At 45.8% G+C, this 18,099-nt stretch overlaps 1 pseudogene; it reads left to right on the top strand.

Moving 5' to 3' along the window:
- Positions 1-1,093: 1,093 nt before the first annotated feature.
- Positions 1,094-11,616, top strand: LOC118092357 (RELT-like protein 1; annotated as a pseudogene).
- The last annotated feature ends 6,483 nt before the right edge of the window (positions 11,617-18,099 follow it).

Genomic DNA, 18,099 nt, shown 5'->3' with positions numbered 1-18,099 from the left:
GCAGAGGCTGCTGCTCCAGGAAAGGTCTGACTGCTTCTCTGGGAGCCATTGGCAGCAGCTCTGTCCACCCAGAAGAGCCTGCTGGCTGATGAGCGCTATTGGCTAGCCTGGAGCGTCAATCAGCCAGCTAGGGAGGGCGGACTCATTTGGCGAGGTGCCTAGCCAGGTAGGCTGCGCAAGAGAAGCAGGTTAGGGTGAGGGGAAAAACTTTTACATTTTATTTCTCATGACTTCAAGAACGTGACCAAAGGCGTCCCAAAGGGAGCAGGGGAGTTTGTGTGCCCGAAAGGGAACCAATCCGTCTTTGGAAGGCCAGGTGGCCACCCCAGTTGGGGCTTTGCTCCTGGATGAGGCCCATATGGCTCCCAGGACTGTCCTGATGGTCAGGGAGCCTCTCTCAGCCGGCTCCGTCCAGCCAGGCCTTGGGCAGCCCCTGATTCCCAAGGAGGACCTCCAGGCTCTCTGGCCTTCTTCCAGGAGAGGCTGGTTCTCCATCCTCGGCCACCTGGGCCTTGGGACCTCGGCTGGATGGAGACACCCAGGACTTGGCAGAGCCTCCCTCCGTCTCTGCACAGCTTCTTCTTTTGGCGTAGACTCTCCAAGTGTCCCTCTTTCCCAGGTACAGTCCTGGATTTACAGAAGCCGTCTCGGTTCCTGATTTGACCCCAGAATGTCCCACTTTTCCTTAGGACTTCTCTATTTTCGTCAGAGAAATGTTGGAGGGTATGGAATTATGGGAGCCCTGAGCCAAGGAGTGATGTACCAGTAACTATACAGCCTTTACAAGACATCTGAAGGCAGCCCTGGATAGGGAAGTTGTTCAGTGTTTAATGTTTTATTATGTTTCTATATATGTTGAAAACAGCCCAGAGTGGCTGGGGCAACCCAGTCAGATGGGCGGAGTACTATAAAAATAGAGTAGTAGTAGTAGTAGTAGTAATAATAATAATAATAATAATAATAATAATAATATAGGATGCCCGTATTTCCAAAAGAGAAGTGTTGGAGGGTATGCAATCAGCCGAGATGGAAATACACACGGGGAAGTAGTGTTTGTGTGGGGGGGGGGAGGAGAAAGCGGCGTTAAGGCATATTTGGGTCCTTTCTAGGAGCACTGGCCCACCTTTGGTGGTGTGCAAATGTGGAGCCCTATGTTATAGAAAAACCCTGCTCCTTTTCCCTTATGGGGTATCCAAGAGCCCATATAGAGTCCTTAAGTGGGTTCCCTATGGGTAGGAGAAAATAACAGAGGCCATGCAGAGAATATTGAGAAGCAAAGCAGCTAGTAAGCCTGATCTTTATTCAGCTGTTGCAACAGGGTCCTCACTCACCACATGCAGGAGTCAGGAGGAACCCAGAAAAATGGTGTGCAAGCCCTTATATAGACTTTTGAAATTGCCCACCCTGTAGCTCAAGACTACCCCCCAAAGACTACCCCCCAAAGACTGTGTTGCTCACACTACCCTTGACCATCATTCAAGGCACCCCAGGTGCCACGGCACACCAGTTGAAAACCACTGCCCTCCCAAAAAACATCATACACACAGAAAGAGGCAGTCTTGTCTCCTGGCTTGTCTCTTGTCATGATACCTGACAATGCTTGCTGGTTGCCCTTTCCTGGCCACTCTGGGCTCTTCCCTTGAAATGGTAGATACCGGTACCTCAGTTCCTGAATCCATTGTCACAGATCTACCCTTATTTATGTGAGAGGTTCATAAGTTTTGAAGGCTTTGTAAGTGAAAAGAGCTATTGGGAAAGGTTTTTCCTCCCACTGCAGAGTAAACACCTGGGGTCATCAAGACAGTCGAGATGGCTTCGGAATTGCTCTGTGAACTCAAAGTGTCTTTTTTCAGGGAACATGTTATAATTTTTGAATGGTGAAGGATTGATCCCCCCCCCAGGGTGCATGTCAGCTATGTGTGCACCTTAAGATTTGTGTAACACTCATGCCAACTTCTGTTGCCCAGCGCCTGCAAGCCCCCTACTGTGACATCATAGAGTGCTTGCAGTTTTTCCATCCCCCCCCCCCAGCAACTGCTCATCAGGAGCAGAAGTGAGCAGCTTCTCTGAGTGAAGTGAAGGGCTGTTTCTCAGAAGAGGAAGCCCTGGGAGAGACTAGGGTTCAAATACCTCCTTACTCAGCTCTGAAGATCACTGGGTGACCTGGGGCCAGGTTGTGGGGATTAAATGAGAAGGCGAGAACTATGTACAGTATGTCATCTTGAGCTCCTTAGAGAAAAAGATGGGATATCAATTCAGATGCCCTCAGAAGGTGGTGGACTCTCCTGCTTTGGAGGGGTTTTTGTACAAAGAGGTTGGGTGGCCATTTGCAAGGTATTCTTTAATTGGATTTCCGTGTTGCAGGAGATTGTACTTGATGCCCCTTGGGGTTCTTTTCAAATCTACAATTCTATGATTTTTTTAAAATCTCATTTTATTGATTCAATTGGAAACGCTTTGAGACTACTCTGAGATGGCAGGTTGAATAAGCACCATAAATGAGAAAAGAGAGAGACACAGCGGTCTGTGATTGACCTCAGGCAGCTGGCAGAAGGACTCGGACATAGAGGCAGAGGGAACCCAGAGGTTTCAGGACGAAGTTGCTGTTAAGCACTGGATGCCGTGCCGACTGGAAAAGGTGAGTATCCGTCTGAAATTCCCAATTCTGTTTTAAGAGAGTGCCTGGTTTCTGCAATTGCATCGGATTCTGTTCTGTGGTCTGGTTTCTGGTGATTTCTGTGCCAAACTTGTCTTTGTGGTAACAGAGATCTCTGATATCTAGGGGTACCATGCTCTCCAATTCAAAATGGTCAGAAGAGACCAGGAGAGAGCCTCAGTCTGGAGAAGGTAGAAAGGTTTGAGTAAGAACAGCCTACACATTAGGGTGTAAGAAATGAACTTTTCAAGGTTGACCTAGGATTGAGAAGAAGAATGGAATCCTAGTTTTCATTTATGAGACTGGCCATTTCTAGAGTGCTTCACAAGGAAATGGAGCGGTCACCTTGAAAGGACATGGGATCCATTCCCATAAAGAGATTGTGGCAGGATGTGATGTGGAAAACCCAAAGCTTGGTTACAAGAGTGCATGGGAAAAAATGTCATCAGTGGCAAAACCCGCAGGATGAATAGTCAAGGACTATTCAAAAGTTGGGGGAAATTTAGGCTGTGAATTAGTGAAGGGACAGTTAAAAGAAGAAGGTCTGAGTCTTTGTGTGTTGTGGCAAAAGGGACAAAAGATCGTAAGAAAGTTTCTGGAAGGTGGTTGCAAGATGGTAAGAAGACAAAATCTGAGGTTATTAGATAGAAGAGTCAGCAAGAAGGAAAGTTTTTGAAAGAGTGGTGAAGTTCAGAGTAGAAGACCTACAGGAAATCCCAAGTGTGAAGAAGTTTTTTCAGCTTGCATTTCGTTGTGAGTTTGTCCCTTACCTCAAATTATTCCAAAACAGAAGGAATGGGTTAAAATGCCAAGTAATCTCTTTTGAACTATTTCAAACTTTGAAGTCTCTATCCCAGAAATTGGAAGCGGGAATGAACATTAACAAACTGATATCACCAGGTTGAGGAGCATTGACATTGCTATGTATGCTTGATTAACATCACCTGCATTGCAAAGAGGTTAGAGTGGATGACCTTTAGGGGTCCCCTCCAGCTTTGCAGATCCATGATTTCATGATGGCAGGCAGATTCAATCAGAGAGCCAGTGACCTGGAGGCTAGGTGTGAGAGGTTGTTTTTTTAAAAACTGAAAGAGCCAGTTGGGATTCTAACGCTCTCTACATGAGAAGCAATAAAGAAAGGAGAATAAAATGAACAATTAAATCATTCCACTGTACCAGAACCTAAGCTTGAAAGTGTGGATCCTATTGTTTGGACAGACGCAGGGGGTGGCTTCAACTGCTACAGTCACCCCTATCAGCATTAAGTCGGAATCTGGAGTGTTGCCAGACTGCAGGAGCCCTGCATTCTGAAGGTCTAAGTTAAGAACAGAAGCGGAACCTTTTAAATTGACAGTTACAGCTTGTGGAGGGCTAAGAGAAGTGTTGATCCTCGTCCTTCAATTCTCCCAACTTAGAGGTGTTGAAACCAAGTTAAAAAAGAGAAGCTATAAAGTCTCGAGGGAAAAGGCTCTGGTTTACCAGAAGCAAGTGGCATTTTTAGGGCATATTCTGAAGCAAGGAACTTGTTTGCCACCTTTGAGATGCCCAAGGTGAGTTCTCAAAGGTTCTGAGAGCATTCTTGGGACTTTGCTGGATTTGGCAAGAATTTGGATTCTTGGATTTGGATACCAGAAATAAGGGGAGAAGCAACACATTACAACACATTAACCCCAAACGGTTCCTGGATTGAATATGGACTATAGAAATGAGAAATGCCTTTGAAGACATCCCTAGCTGAACCACCATTGGCTTTGCCCAGTCCCCTTAAACCCTGCATACTGTATGTGAATGAAGTGAAGGCTGTGGGATCGGGCGTGTTGGTACAGAGAGGAGAACCGCATAGGAGGACAGTGGAGAATCTCAATTCTGTGGCCCAATGATGGCCAGCATGCCTTTGAGCAGCAGCATCAGGATTTGTCCTCCCTGCGCAGGAGGCTCAGAACATGACTTTGGGAGGTGATGTGGGCAAATGCCTTGTGCAGATGACTGGAATCCATGTGCAATTCATGCATGAAAGGAGAACTAGGATTGCGGTGGTCTCAGACCTCCATACATTGATTACCGGTATTTCTTCCACATAGGCTAAAGCCTCCATGAGTACGAATTGCAAATATATGCAAAGGCTCTGTCCCTGTGATTTTCTCCTCTATGCAGATGCACCAACATGTGTGTGGAAACTGAGGAGAAGACCAGCAGGCTCAATCCACTTTCTCCATACATACTTATTTTACACAGATTCAAATTGTCTGTATAAGGATAGCTTGTAATTCCTCTTTGTATTATTATTATTTTTTAGTCCTAGAAGCAGCAAGTCTGTAAATGAATGTAGCCTGGTGCTGTAATGTGATTACAGCTTTCCTGGATCTGTAAATGGAGCCAGAACAACTATTATGGATCAGCAGGAGGGCCAGCTTGGCCCCACGACCATGGGTGCCCGGGGCTGTGGGTGCCATGCAGCATGCATGGCCCTGGCACCAAGATTTGTGGGTGCCCAGCCCCTTCATGGGGAATTTTGTGGGTGCTCGGGCACCCAGGGCCCCAGGGAGTTGGCACCTGCGCAAATCAGTCAGGTCACATTTGCTAACTTGCCTGCCCGCCTGTGCAGTAAAGCAAGATTGTATATTGTCGCATTCTTTAAAAGCAACTGACAGTCTATGCTTTTGCTGTATCTCAACCATACCCTACTATAGCACAAGAATTTAAGCCTGTTTTCAAGACTTGACACTGTGAAACTGGTTCAGCTGGGGTAGGTACATGTAGTATCTTGTCCCGTCATAGTTAAAATCGCGTTCCATGCTTCACTGGTGTTGAACCACAAAGCTCTCCCTCAGGTGTAAACTGGCAAACCTAATTAGAACAGGGATTAGTTGCTCCAGTTTCTCTGCAAATCAGTAATGCTATCAAAACACACTATAAATCATTAGCTGCTATCTTTTACCAAATCAACTTGAAGCTCATATTACAGGGAAATCAGAGAGCTGACAAGCTGGGAGTAATTCTTGACCTGAAACTGAGGTCATGTAGTTCCTTGGGCCTAGATGAAGGACCGCTTCCCCATCCCTAGAACACTCAATGTTCTCCCACTCCAGCAGGTTGTTTGAGAATGATGCAAGCTGATAGTGGGGTAATCCAACCTTTTAGAATCAAGCCAGATCAAAACTTGCTTTCACTTCCCAACTGGAAGCAACTCTGTCCTTCTTTATTGGGTCCAAGTGTCCCAGGACCCTCTCTTCGCCCAGGGATGGCTCCTCAAGGACCGGCCGCGACGCCCGTCTACCCGGCTGCTTTCTTCCAAGCCACGTCCACCCAGGCGGGCAACCGCTCAGCTCCCGGGGAGCCCTCATACCTTGGCAAGCCATAGCGCAGATGATGTTGCAAATAAACCTGAAAGTGGATCGTCAAGAAATGTGCAGCTCCCAGAATATATTGCATATTTTCTGATTCATGTCTTCTTCCTCATGGGACTCCTGGGGGTTTTCATCTGCCATATGCTAAAGAAAAAAGGATATCGCTGTACAACAGAATCTGAGCAAGGGGAGGAGCAGCTTAGTGAAAAGGTAGAGCGGAATGATAATGGTGACACCGTGGGGAAAATAGTTAACTACATTATGAAAAACGAAGCTAATGCTGATGTTCTGAAGGCCATGGTGGCAGATAACTCTATATGATCCTGAAAGCCCTACTAGTCCGACTATGCCAGGCAGTCCCAACAAGTCCGGTGTCTCCTTCATCATCCGGAGGTCCTCAGTTGAAACACACTTGCTGTGGCCGCCACCTGCATACGGTTGGTGGAGCTGCCGGAACAGGTGACTGTAGCCGCTGAAATCAGAAGAGGTGGCACCTGTTCAGTCCAGCTAAAAAATCCAAAGAGGCAAGAAGAGGAAGTTACAGCGTTGTCTGTTGGAAGGTTTAGAGTCACAAAGGTGGAACACAAATCTGTAGGGAAGCTTTTAATATTTAATGCTGTATTGTTTTAATATTCGATTGGGAGCCGCCCAGAGTGGCTGGGGAGACTCAGCCAGATGGGCGGGGTATAAATAATAAATTATTATTATTATTATTATTATTATTATTATTATTATTATTAGGTAAGGGCCCAGTGAGACGACAAGTCAACGAATAATTCCCGCAGTGTTTACATGCCCTGTGTTTGCTCCTAGCTTTCCTGAGCAACAAGAAGTTCCGGGACAGCAGTATAAAGTTTAGTTTCTTTGGATGAAAGAGCACTTCGTTTACACCAACAGAAACCCCCTTTTCTACACAACCAGTCCTCTGACAGGCTACTGGAGCCTTCCTGCCTCCTTCCTAAAGCCTGCCGGGCTTTGAGAAGGTGGCAGGAGGGTTCTGGGACCTGTCGGCGCATCACACCTCCTTCCCTAAGCCAGGCAGAAGCTTTCTGGGCTTGGGGAAGGAGGTGCCAGGAGAACATTTAGGGGACTAGTGGACTAGTCCACTGACCACACGCCATTGGAGTGGACCATGTCTAACAACAGGAAAGGTAAAGGTAAAGTGACCCCTGACCGTTAAGTCCAGTTGTGTACAACTCTGGGGTTGCGGTGCTCATCTCGCTTTGCTGGCTGAGGGAGCCAGCGTTTGTCTGGCCAGCATGACTAAGCTGCTTCTGGCAAACCAGAACAGCACACGGAAACGCCATTTACCTTCCCACCAGAGCGGTAACTATTTATCTCCTTGTACTTTGACATGCTTTCGAACTGCTAGGTTGGCAGGAGCTGGGACCGAGCAACAGGAGCTCACCCCGTTGCGGGAATTCGAATCGCCGACCTTCTGACCGGCAAGCCCTAGGCTCTGTGGTTAGCCACAACGCCACAACAAGATGCTTTACTATTATTGCTATTGTTATTTGTTGTATTTCTTGCCCACCTTTCTATATAAGGTTGCAGGGTGGGTTATAGCGTATAAAAACATAATACAATAAAGTCAATAGAGCACAACCACCCTACTTATAATTGGCATCCTGAATGGTGGAGAAAAGGGCAAATGGCACTGAGGGCTTTGTCTTGTTCACAGTTACAGGTTGTTGTTTTTAAAGTGTGTTACAACGTAATGGTTTAAAATGATATCTCCCTTCGTTTATGTGAGACAGATATCACCAAGAAGGGATTCGTCTCCTCTTGAAGGCGTCCTTTGGCAGTTATCCAGAAGATAAGTCAATCAGAAGAGCTTTTCAGAGAGTTGCGTAGAGCTTCTTTCCCCACCTGACTTGTCTTTTGAGATCCGGGAGCCTTGCCAAGCTCTTGAAGATCTAATTGCTAACATGCATGGGGAAAGCGATGCTATTATTAGGAACCCTATGTATTGACCAGTTGTCAACAAATAGATGTGGCCAGACGTAAATGCAGCTGTGGCTGAAATGCTCCGTGGAAATGAACTGCAGAGAGTTTGAGAGATGATGCTGTGGTGAAAGGAGACCCCCCCCCCAAAGGCTGATTTCCCTCCTGAGAATCAATTTCCCCATCTAAAGCGCTATTTCTGCAACAGTCTTGTGAAAGCCTGAAGGAATCCTTTCCTAGTTTGCTGCCAGGAGCTGTAGAAATGAGAGACCCCGTGTGTGGTGGTGTGGTTAGAGTATTGGACCAGGACTGGGGAGACCCAGGTTCAAATCTTCACTCAGCCAGGAAGCTTACTGGGTTGCCTTGGGACTAGTCATGAATGCTCAGCCTAACCTACCTCTGATAGTTGTTGTGAGAATTTTTTTTGGGGGGGGGGTCCATGTATGCTGCCTTGAGCTCCTTGGAGGAAATGCCAATAGACAGATAGATAATTAAATTGGATGTTATTGAACCTTTCAAAGTGCATCATCCCAGCGCTGCTTCCAATTTGGACAAATGGCCATTTGGAAGATGGCATCTCCTGCCATCATAAACTTCACCTTCACTATTTAAAATCCTTTTCTCCCCTTCAGAGGGTGTTACTCCTCCTTTCCCCACAACAAAATGGGGCTATTATCACTGATGGATAGACAGCGATGGAGAAACACGATGTCTGAAGCGTTCCTGCCAGCAAAGCTCGACTGCGGGATCGCCCTCTCCTCCGTTTTGCAGCATCTCGGGGCTGTGTGCTTTTTTTTTGTTCAGGCTCATCCTCCGTCGTTAATCTGAAGAGGGAAAGAGCAATAGATGTGGGAACAGAGCACATATTCCCCAGAGCACTTTGTGAATCCTGGAAGCCCATAAACAGATGATGCACTGTAAAGGGATGTAAGAACTGGAAGTGGCAACAATGCAGAGCCAGAGGGCATTCACCAGACAGGTACAAACAGATAAGGAACACGCATGCAAATAGGCAGGCAGGAGTGCACGCCTAGTCTGCGGCACTTAGCTACATGACAATAATTTCCCCCTTATAATGTGCACTAGTACATCGCTACACAAACAAACAGGCCTGTGGATCATACCCTAATGAAAATACAGAAATGTCTGTTGGTTACAAGGAAATAGCTGATTTTCCATTCATTTATTTGAAGCCGCAGCTTTGTATTCTTGTTATATTAAAAAGTGCGCCTAGACATTCCGTTGTTGAGCCCATAACCTAGGTTCAAGGTGTCATTTGTCTCCTAGCTTTCATTTCTCAGTTTCTAACACTGCAATTGGAAGCATGGCTACCCTGCCTAGGGAGGCAGCCTGGCAGCAGAAGGGCAGCCCAGGCGGGTGTTTTTCAAGTCTTAGTGCCATTTAAAAATGGACAGTGCACCTGGTATATATGCTTTGGGGTTGACTATTCAGTTCTTTCCAAGTGAAGCCCTGGATAGGTTAGCTTGCTGAATAAAAGGGCTCTCTCCTGCACCAAAAAGTTTCTGTTTTGCAAATTACATTCCGTCCCCTTGCCTGTACATGCCTTTTCATGCTGAGGGAGGAAACTAGTTACTCTGTGGCTGGTTCTGGGTAGTATTTCCTCTTTCTCCTCAGCTAGACGCAGGGCCCCTGCTCTCCTCCCATGTGAGGAATGACGGCCACATTCTGAATTGTGAAGAAGTGCGGCTCAGAAACAGCAAGTTAAGTTACTCATACGCCACCCAAAGTATTCATGCATGCAGAGCTGCCATCACGATTTATTTGCATATTTATTCCTGCCTTTATTCTGCCCGTTTAATTCTCAGTATGGTACTAAATATTAGCTGTCGTTGGCGCTCTTTGGAACTGCAGCCATAAAGCAATCATCCCGACCGACTAAGGCGGCCAGCTACTAATTCTTGCGACAGAAAAGCTCTCCTGTGAACTGTCTGGCATACCAGTCGGGAAACCATCTGTTGAATTTGCACGTGCCCATTTTGAAATGAAGCGTGTCCTGTATTCCACACACACACACACACACACACACACACACACAGAGAGAGAGAGAGAGAGAGAGAGAGAGAGAGAGAGAGAGAGAGAGAGAGAAACACACATAAGATTTTCAAGTTGCATTTTCTACAGATCGGTTTCATTTCTTGTGAGACATTAGTGTTAAATACAGTGTTAGGTTAGGAAGAAAAGAAGGGAATGGTGAGTGTGGTGGGGGTCAGGTGGCAATGCTTCTATTCTTCTGCTTAGTGTATGTGTGGGGTTTTGTGTCAGCGTCACTTCTGTGGGTTCTCTTACTATTCGCATGTTGTCTTTCCTTGGTGGTGAGAGAGGTTGGGGGTGGCCTAAGGTGTGGTCGGTTGGCTGTAGTGAGATTTGTTTTTGTGTGTGAGTGGGGTGTGTGTGTGTGTACGTTTGGATCAGGTTAGCCCGATTGATTCGTATGCTGTTGGCGGATTCTTGTCGTTGTCTTGTCGGGCTGTGTATGTGACCAAGGGGAACCACACCGGGGTGAAGGCGCCTTCTTCTATCTGTCCCTGTGTCTGTCCATTTGAGTTTATTGGTTGGTTTTTCTAATAGGGCTGTTTCCCATACTATTTGGTGCCAGATAGCATTTGAGAGATTTCCCCCAGGCAATTGTTAAGCGGGACAGAGACGAAGCGACTTTCCCTGCGAATACATTAACGTTCATGCCTTCTTTGTGTAACATTCATAGCACATTCTTGGATCCGCTCGTTGCTGTTTCTATGACAACAGGGCATAATTTCTCCGCGGAAAGCAGGCGTCTGATATCCAAGCAGGCTTGCGCATATCGCTCGCTCCAAGCTGGATGAGAAACTGTTAGAAGAAAAGAAGATCTGTGGCATTTAGTTACCTGGCACCGTGCAAGTATCAAATTTGAACAGACTGATTATTTTCATCATGTGGGTGTTCTTGGGGGGGGGGCTTACCCCTCCAATATGCAAGTTAAGCATGGGGAAGCATGCAGGCATGCAGAGAAACAGCAGTTTCAGTCCCCTCCCCTTGCAAGCTGCTCCATTTCTCCTGTTAATAATTCCTGGATCCACAGAGAAGGCACTGTGCCCAGAGAAGCAGTGAGGCTGTGGAATAGCACGCTTCTCGCCATAGAGGAGTTGCTGAGTTTGGCAGACAGATAATAGCAAAGAGAGCACACAACAGTTTTAGTCCAGCAACAGATCACCGGGCAGCACTATGTTGGAGCTGATGGCAGATAAAAAGGCTACCCAGCTAGACCTAAAACACAGAAAACCTGGAATATTGTTTCAGCAACAGTCAGAAAACTATGGTGGAACAGCAGGGGAGCCATAAGGAAAATCATCTGTCAGTATCAGGTTGAAGTTATGGAAGCCCTGGGACATTTTAATCACAAATTAGAAGACTAGGAAACATTACTTTTATTGTATCTTCATTCCTTTGGCTTGTTCCCTACAAATTGGTGCAAGGACCAATTTTTTACTTTCGCAAGCCGTGTGCCGTGCAAACCTGGCTTCCTGCTTCAAGCACAATGGTATTCCACAGATAAAGTTATTTGTCTTTCAATAGATGATCACCATGCAACACGGATATACGGCAAGAGAATGCTTTTAACAGTGGTTTTCAGACCCCCTTCCACATCTTGGGGCAGGCATAGGCAGACGCAGCCCTCCAGATGTTTTGGGACTACAACTCCCATCATCCCTGACCACTGGTCCTGTTAGCTAGGGATGATGGGAGTTGTAGACTCCAAACCATCTGGAGGGCCAAGTTTGCCTGTGTCTGGCTTGGGGGCATGCTGTAGGGCACATACACTGTTTCTATGGCACATTAGTTAGATCATGGTCAGTGGACTGCTTTGCACATCACGCTAAAGCAAACCATGGCTTAGCATGAATGTGTGAGCATGTGGGCTCCTGGAGAGGAGATTACAGCCATTTTGCTCTTTCTCCATTGTTCTCCTATGACCAGGAAGATAAGCCATGGTTTGGTGTAATGTGTTATCTGTTTTGCCTATCCTGGAGAAACCATGAGCTATAAACCATAGGGCAAACCTTGGTTGCAGCACATGGTTAGTCTGGAAAAAGCTAAACCATGAGCCCAGGTTAGGGTGACATGCTGAGAGTCAAACCTTGGCTGAACTCTCTGCAGAGCAGCATAAAAAAATACCGAAAGGAGCAAAGCAGCTGGAATCTCCTCCCAGAATCTGCTTATTTGCCATGGCTTGGCTAAACATGATAGACAAACCACATTAGTATAAAAAGCAAGTGAAACTAAGCATGGCCTGTTGAAGGGAAAGATCAGTAGTGATGATTAACTGTCATTAAGGCAGGACTTGTGCTATAAGTGTACTTTTATTTTCCCAGGCCTTTCTCTAATTTAGCTTCTAACAGCCTAATCCTAGACATGTCTACTCACAAGTAAAGGTAAATAGGTAAAGGATCCCTGGACGGTTAAGTCCAGTGAAGGCAACTATGGGGTGCGACTCTCAGTTCGCTTTCAGGCCAAGGGAACCGGCGTTTGTCTGCTGACATCTTTCTGTGTCGTGGCCAGCATGACTAAACCGCTTATGGCGCAACGGGACACCATGACGGAAGCCAGAGCACACGGAAACGCTGTTTACCTTCCTGCCGCACTGGTACCTATTTATCTACTTGCACTAGCATGCTTTCAAACTGCTAGGTTGGCAGGAGCTGGGATAGAGCAACAGGAGCTCACTCCATTGCACGGATTGGAGCTGCCGACCTTCTGATTGGCAAGCCCAAGAGGTTCAGTGGTTTAGACCACCAGCGTCCCTTGTCACAAGTAAACCCCAAGGAGGTCAATAGGGTTTCAGCCTACATCAGCTTTCATCTCGGCCAATTGATTTCATGCTGCTTTTGTGCATCTATAATGGTTACTGCTTTCATTCTGTTGTATTTTTAAACTTGTTTTTATAATCTATTAACGCAAGTTGCCCTTTATTGAAGGGTGGACTATTAATGTGTCCATCAAACACACAAACAAAGGGAAGCTTCTCCTCCATTACTGTCCTTTTGATTAAAGAAGCCCTAATAAGCTTTCAAGAAACTTTGTTCTCATGTAAACACTTACAGTGTTAGTTGGCTGTAGGTGTGTTCATGTAATTTTCCATTTGTACATTGTGCGAAGGAGGAAGGGAAGCACGGTGTTCCTTGGCAGCATGCATAAACCTTTCCGAAAGCTTTGTCTAAAACTTGGATTAGAATTAGCAGGAGTGTCGCAGGTAATTCTCATTTCCTTCCATAACAGAGACTGTTACATTAATGAATGCTTCAGTCTGCGTACCATAGACTGTTTGTTGACTTCATTGTATTGATTGTTACTGATCAAACCATTTAAGCTTTGCTCAATAAATTATTGCCCATAGTCCATTCATCCTGTTGAAATCTCCAGTGCATTCTTCTAATCTTGGCAGCAAAGCCAGCTTTCTCCAATTCTTTTGGCAATAATAAACATGTTGATTGATGATTGTGAGCTGTCATCGTTTAATACCCTTGTTCCACCCAGCTGCATGGTCAGATTGTCAATGCTGGACAATTAATTCCAAGGCGGTATATTTTAAAAACAAACAAACAAGGTCATATATGACAGATCAGTACTTCCTAAATCCAAATCATTTGAACTCAAACTTTGTACCAAAAAAAAAAACCTGTTTGGAAGAAAACAGACATACCTACCATGATGAGCGCAATTATAAATAGAATTTGTCCTTCCCCAAGAGTGATAACCTGATTAGGAGAATGTGTTCTGCTACAGGAGCCATTCTATACATGGCATGCTAATGGAGCGAGATGGAGTGAACGATCACATTAATAGATTTGTCTCTGCAATAATGTAATGAGGCAAAAGGAGAAAACAACCAATGAGATCAGGTGGGGGGGGATTTCTAGGCTTCATGACATCAGCCACATTGATCTCAATGGCGCATAGCGTTCTGAGCTCTTTTTGAGTCTGCATGCCCATTTAACCAAGCTGTTTACTCCCTGGACACCAGCCCAAAGCTACTTCTGGGAAGCAGTGATGAGGTCAGAGCATTTACATTTTGGCCCTTTCACTTCAGCTCTTTTTTCATTTGCAGATGGGTGCTAACGTTTTTAACAGGTTGTTACATTCTGTTGGCTCAAACCAACAGTCCATGTTAGGGACTAGGGTGAGGAGGGCTGCACTGAGGAGGAATGGTGGGAGCCACCCCTCCCCCTGCTCCTACTCCTGAATCTTCCCAGGAGCAGGAGGACACTATAGATTTGGAACAGTGGTTTGCAGAGGGGCATAGTTCAGAAGGCAGTAGCTGGGAAATACTGGATGGGGAACAACTAGGAGAACAAACACTGGAAGAGAGAGGGTTAACAGATTCACAGTCATTGGACAGCATTCCTCCGCTCTCTCCAAGGTCGAGAAGAGCTCAGAAAGTCTCAGAACAGAAAGTGCAGAGGGTACAAGCTCAGATTACAAGACATAGGAGTGATGTAGATTAATAGGGACAGAGGGCTGTGTGGTCCTTAACTGGAAGCATTGCCATTCTAGGAGACGAGTCCTTTGTCCTCTCTCACTGTGATTATTAAAGATTCTTACTGGTAAGACGTTCGTTTCCTTTGATCCTTTGTTTACTGCCACGGGGAAGGAAGCCAATTCCCCAAAGCCTGGCAGTCCATCTAGTTCAGCATTTTGTTCCATGCCATGGGAGGTTTGGCCCTCATCAGGGGAGGAACGTTGACTCTGAATCTGGTGGTTGCATGCGGCCAGAGAGTAGACTCCATCGAAAGAAGAAGAAGAGTTTGGATTTGATATCCCGCTTTATCACTACCTGAAGGAGTCTCAAAGCGGCTAACATTCTCCTTTCCCTTCCTCCCCCACAACAAACACTCTGTGAGGTGAGTGGGGCTGAGAGACTTCAAAGAAGTGTGACTAGTCCAAGGTCACCCAGCAGCTGCATGTGGAGAAGCAGAGACGCGAACCCGGTTCCCCAGATTACGAGTCTACCGCTCTTAACCACTACACCACACTGGCTCCATCCCAAGGGTAGTCAATGAGCAAATCACATTGGCCATCTCCAAGAGGAATCTAAGGTGGGTTGGAGTAGATGAATTTCCAGGTCCAAAGAGAGAAGGAAACCTGCCGCTATTTGGATGAATGACTGCTCGCTGGAAATGATGGGAGTTCCTTTAGATCAGGCTTCCTCAACCTCGGCCCTCCAGATGTTTTGATACAGTACTACAATTCCCATCATCCCTGACCACTGGTCCTGCTAGCTAGGGATCATGGGAGTTGTAGGCCAAAAACATCTGGAGGGCCGGAGTTTGGGGGTGCCTGCTTTAGTTTTACTGGGACAGAATCTCCGAGACAGAATGCTGCTTCCCTATTCATGCACATTTCAGGTTTATTTCGCTGGCAATTTGGCCCCCACCCTCCCTGCCCATCTCTGGAAAAATCACTGTCAGTCTGAAAGCTCAGCTTTCCTCAGACTGATGACATTCGTTTTCACAGGTCACTAACCAGACCAACTGTATTTCCTTTGCTGCTAAATGCCAATAGATTGAGAGACAACAATATACTGTGAAAACTATACATGGCTGGGAGAGTCATTTCTACAGGGTAGTGGTAATCGGTTGCAAAACCACCGAGGAAGTGATGCATTTGGAAGAAGCCACTGGGCTCTGCATATTGATATACACAGAAGGGTTATTCAAACTGGCAGTATCTGTAGAGTCAATACTAGCAGATAGCTTTGTTTCTTTGCTCCAGTAGCTGTTTGCTGCTATTCCTCTCTCGTTGCCGTGGCGCGACTGGTTGTTTTAAATCTACCTCAGAGCCGGATTAAGTCTGGACATCGAACAACTTTTAAAAGTTTTAAGTTCAGATTTTGATGTAAATGTTTGGCCTATTAATCCGGAATAGTTGAGAGATAATGAAAAAAATGTGGCAAAATGATTTAAGATATAATATGAAAATTGCTTAAGTTGGATTTAAAAATGGACCCAGAGGGGGGATTTAGGAAGTCTACAATGTTAAGTAAAAATGAAAGATTTGTTTTATTTATGTTTTTGTCTTTTTGTTTTTGTTTTTGTATTTTGTATGGTTTTAAAATGAATAAATATTAATTGGGGGGAAAAGATGTCAGTTACTGACTCCTACTGCATTTGTTTTTGTTTAGTCATTTAGTCGTGTCCGACTCTTCATGACCCCATGGACCATAGCATGCCAGGCACTCCTGTCTTCCACTGCCTCCTGCAGTTTGGTCAAACTCATGTTTGTAGCTTCAAGAACACTGTCCAACCATCTCATCCTCTGTCGTCCCCTTCTCCTAGTGCCCTTAATCTTACCCAACATCAGGGTCTTCTCCAGGGAGTCTTCTCTTCTCATGAGGTGGCCAAAGTATTGGAGCCTCAGCTTCACGATCTGTCCTTCCAGTGAGCACTCAGAGCTGATTTCCTTCAGAATGGAGAGGTTTGATCTTCTTGCAGTCCATGGGACTCTCAAGAGTCTCCTCCAGCACCATAATTCAAAAGCATCCATTCTTCGGCGATCAGCCTTCTTTATGGTCCAGCTCTCACTTCCATACATCACTACTGGGAAAACCATAGCTTTAACTATACTGTACGGACCTTTGTCTGCAAGGTAATGTTTCTGCTTTTTAAGATGCTGTCTACTGCATGTCAGGTGTCAAATATTCACAACCTATCACAGTTTGCTAGAGAGTGGTGCTGATAATGCCAAGGTTGCAGGTTCGGTCCCCGCAAGGGACAGCTGCATATTCCTGCATTACAGGGGGTTGGACTAGATGATCCTCAGGGTTCCTTCCAACTCCACCTATGATTCTATATACAACACATGAGATATCAAAAGGGCCTGCTATGAAACATTTCAAGGTGGACAATGACTTTTGTTAAAAACACCACCATTGGCACTTTGTCCCATAATCGTTAGCAGGAGCATACTTGCTCAGCAATGTATTATTTAGAAAGGAGCCTTTGCGAAATCAAAGCTCAAATGTGCATTGCACACACTTTTGGATAATCTGCTCACACATGAGCAAAGAATGTCTTTCAGTCAATGGGTACATTTGCCAAAACAAAAGATGCTATTGAGCTAGGATGCTGTTGTCAGATTCTTCCAGGTGGTGATTGCTACGGCATGCCAGCTATTAAGATATTGTCAAAAGTTCCAGATCTTTGCATGTCAAATGTGGATGCTGAATAGCAAATAAATCTTCAATGAGTTCATCTTTGGGTACCCAGAGAACATTTCCCATCAACATTCATCAGCGTACGTGGAGTTGTGGTTTGAGGAGAATACTTTTGGCAAATGAGTTTCAGCTCTAATCTGCACACGTATGGGTCAGTCTGTTGCCCTCACAACTTGTGGCATCTACATCATCCCTCCCTGGCGAGATCTGTTCTGACAACCGACTCACATAGCAACATCAGTTACAGATCTAGCTATGTTACCGGAAGGCCTACTAATCTTAAAGGAGAGCTCAGATCTGGCCACTTTGTCACTAGGAGGACTATTCTGCTTTGTAAATGACTCAAAATTGAGAAACACTTTTTCATATGCAACATCGTAGAATTGCAGCATTGGAAGGGGCACCAAGGGTCATCTAGTCCAACCCCCTGCAACCAGATCATACATACCAGATGGCCACCCAACCTCTGCTTAAAAAACTTCCAAGGGACGAAAGTCCACCACCTCCCGAGGGAGTCCGTTCCACTGCTGATCAGCTCTTGCTGTCAGAAAAGTCCTTCCTGACGTCTAGTCAGAATCTCCTTTCTTCTAACTTGAATCCATTGCTTCAGGTCCTAGCCTCCAGAGCAGGGGGAAACAAGTCAGCAGTTTTAAGAAAATGATCATTTAAGAAAATGATCAAAAATAGCCTCCTTAATATTTTGTGGACATTTTTTGGGGAAATAATTTTTATTGATTTTACACAATAAAGAAAGACATACAAGACATATTCTGCCTTCTCCCCCCCCCCATCCACGAACCCGCTTCTGCCACAAGAGAGTCTCATGAACAGAGAACAGTTGAAGGCAGTCGAAGGCATACATAGTTGAGTTTCTCCCCCCCTCCCTCCTCCCCCCTCCAGAGCCCCCCCCCCTGCCACCAGAGGCCCCAGGATGGTAAGGAAAA

This window comes from Zootoca vivipara, chromosome 12 (genome assembly GCF_963506605.1).
Source record: "Zootoca vivipara chromosome 12, rZooViv1.1, whole genome shotgun sequence".
Lineage (NCBI taxonomy): Eukaryota > Metazoa > Chordata > Lepidosauria > Squamata > Lacertidae > Zootoca > Zootoca vivipara.
This window is presented reverse-complemented; position numbering and strand designations above follow the sequence as displayed.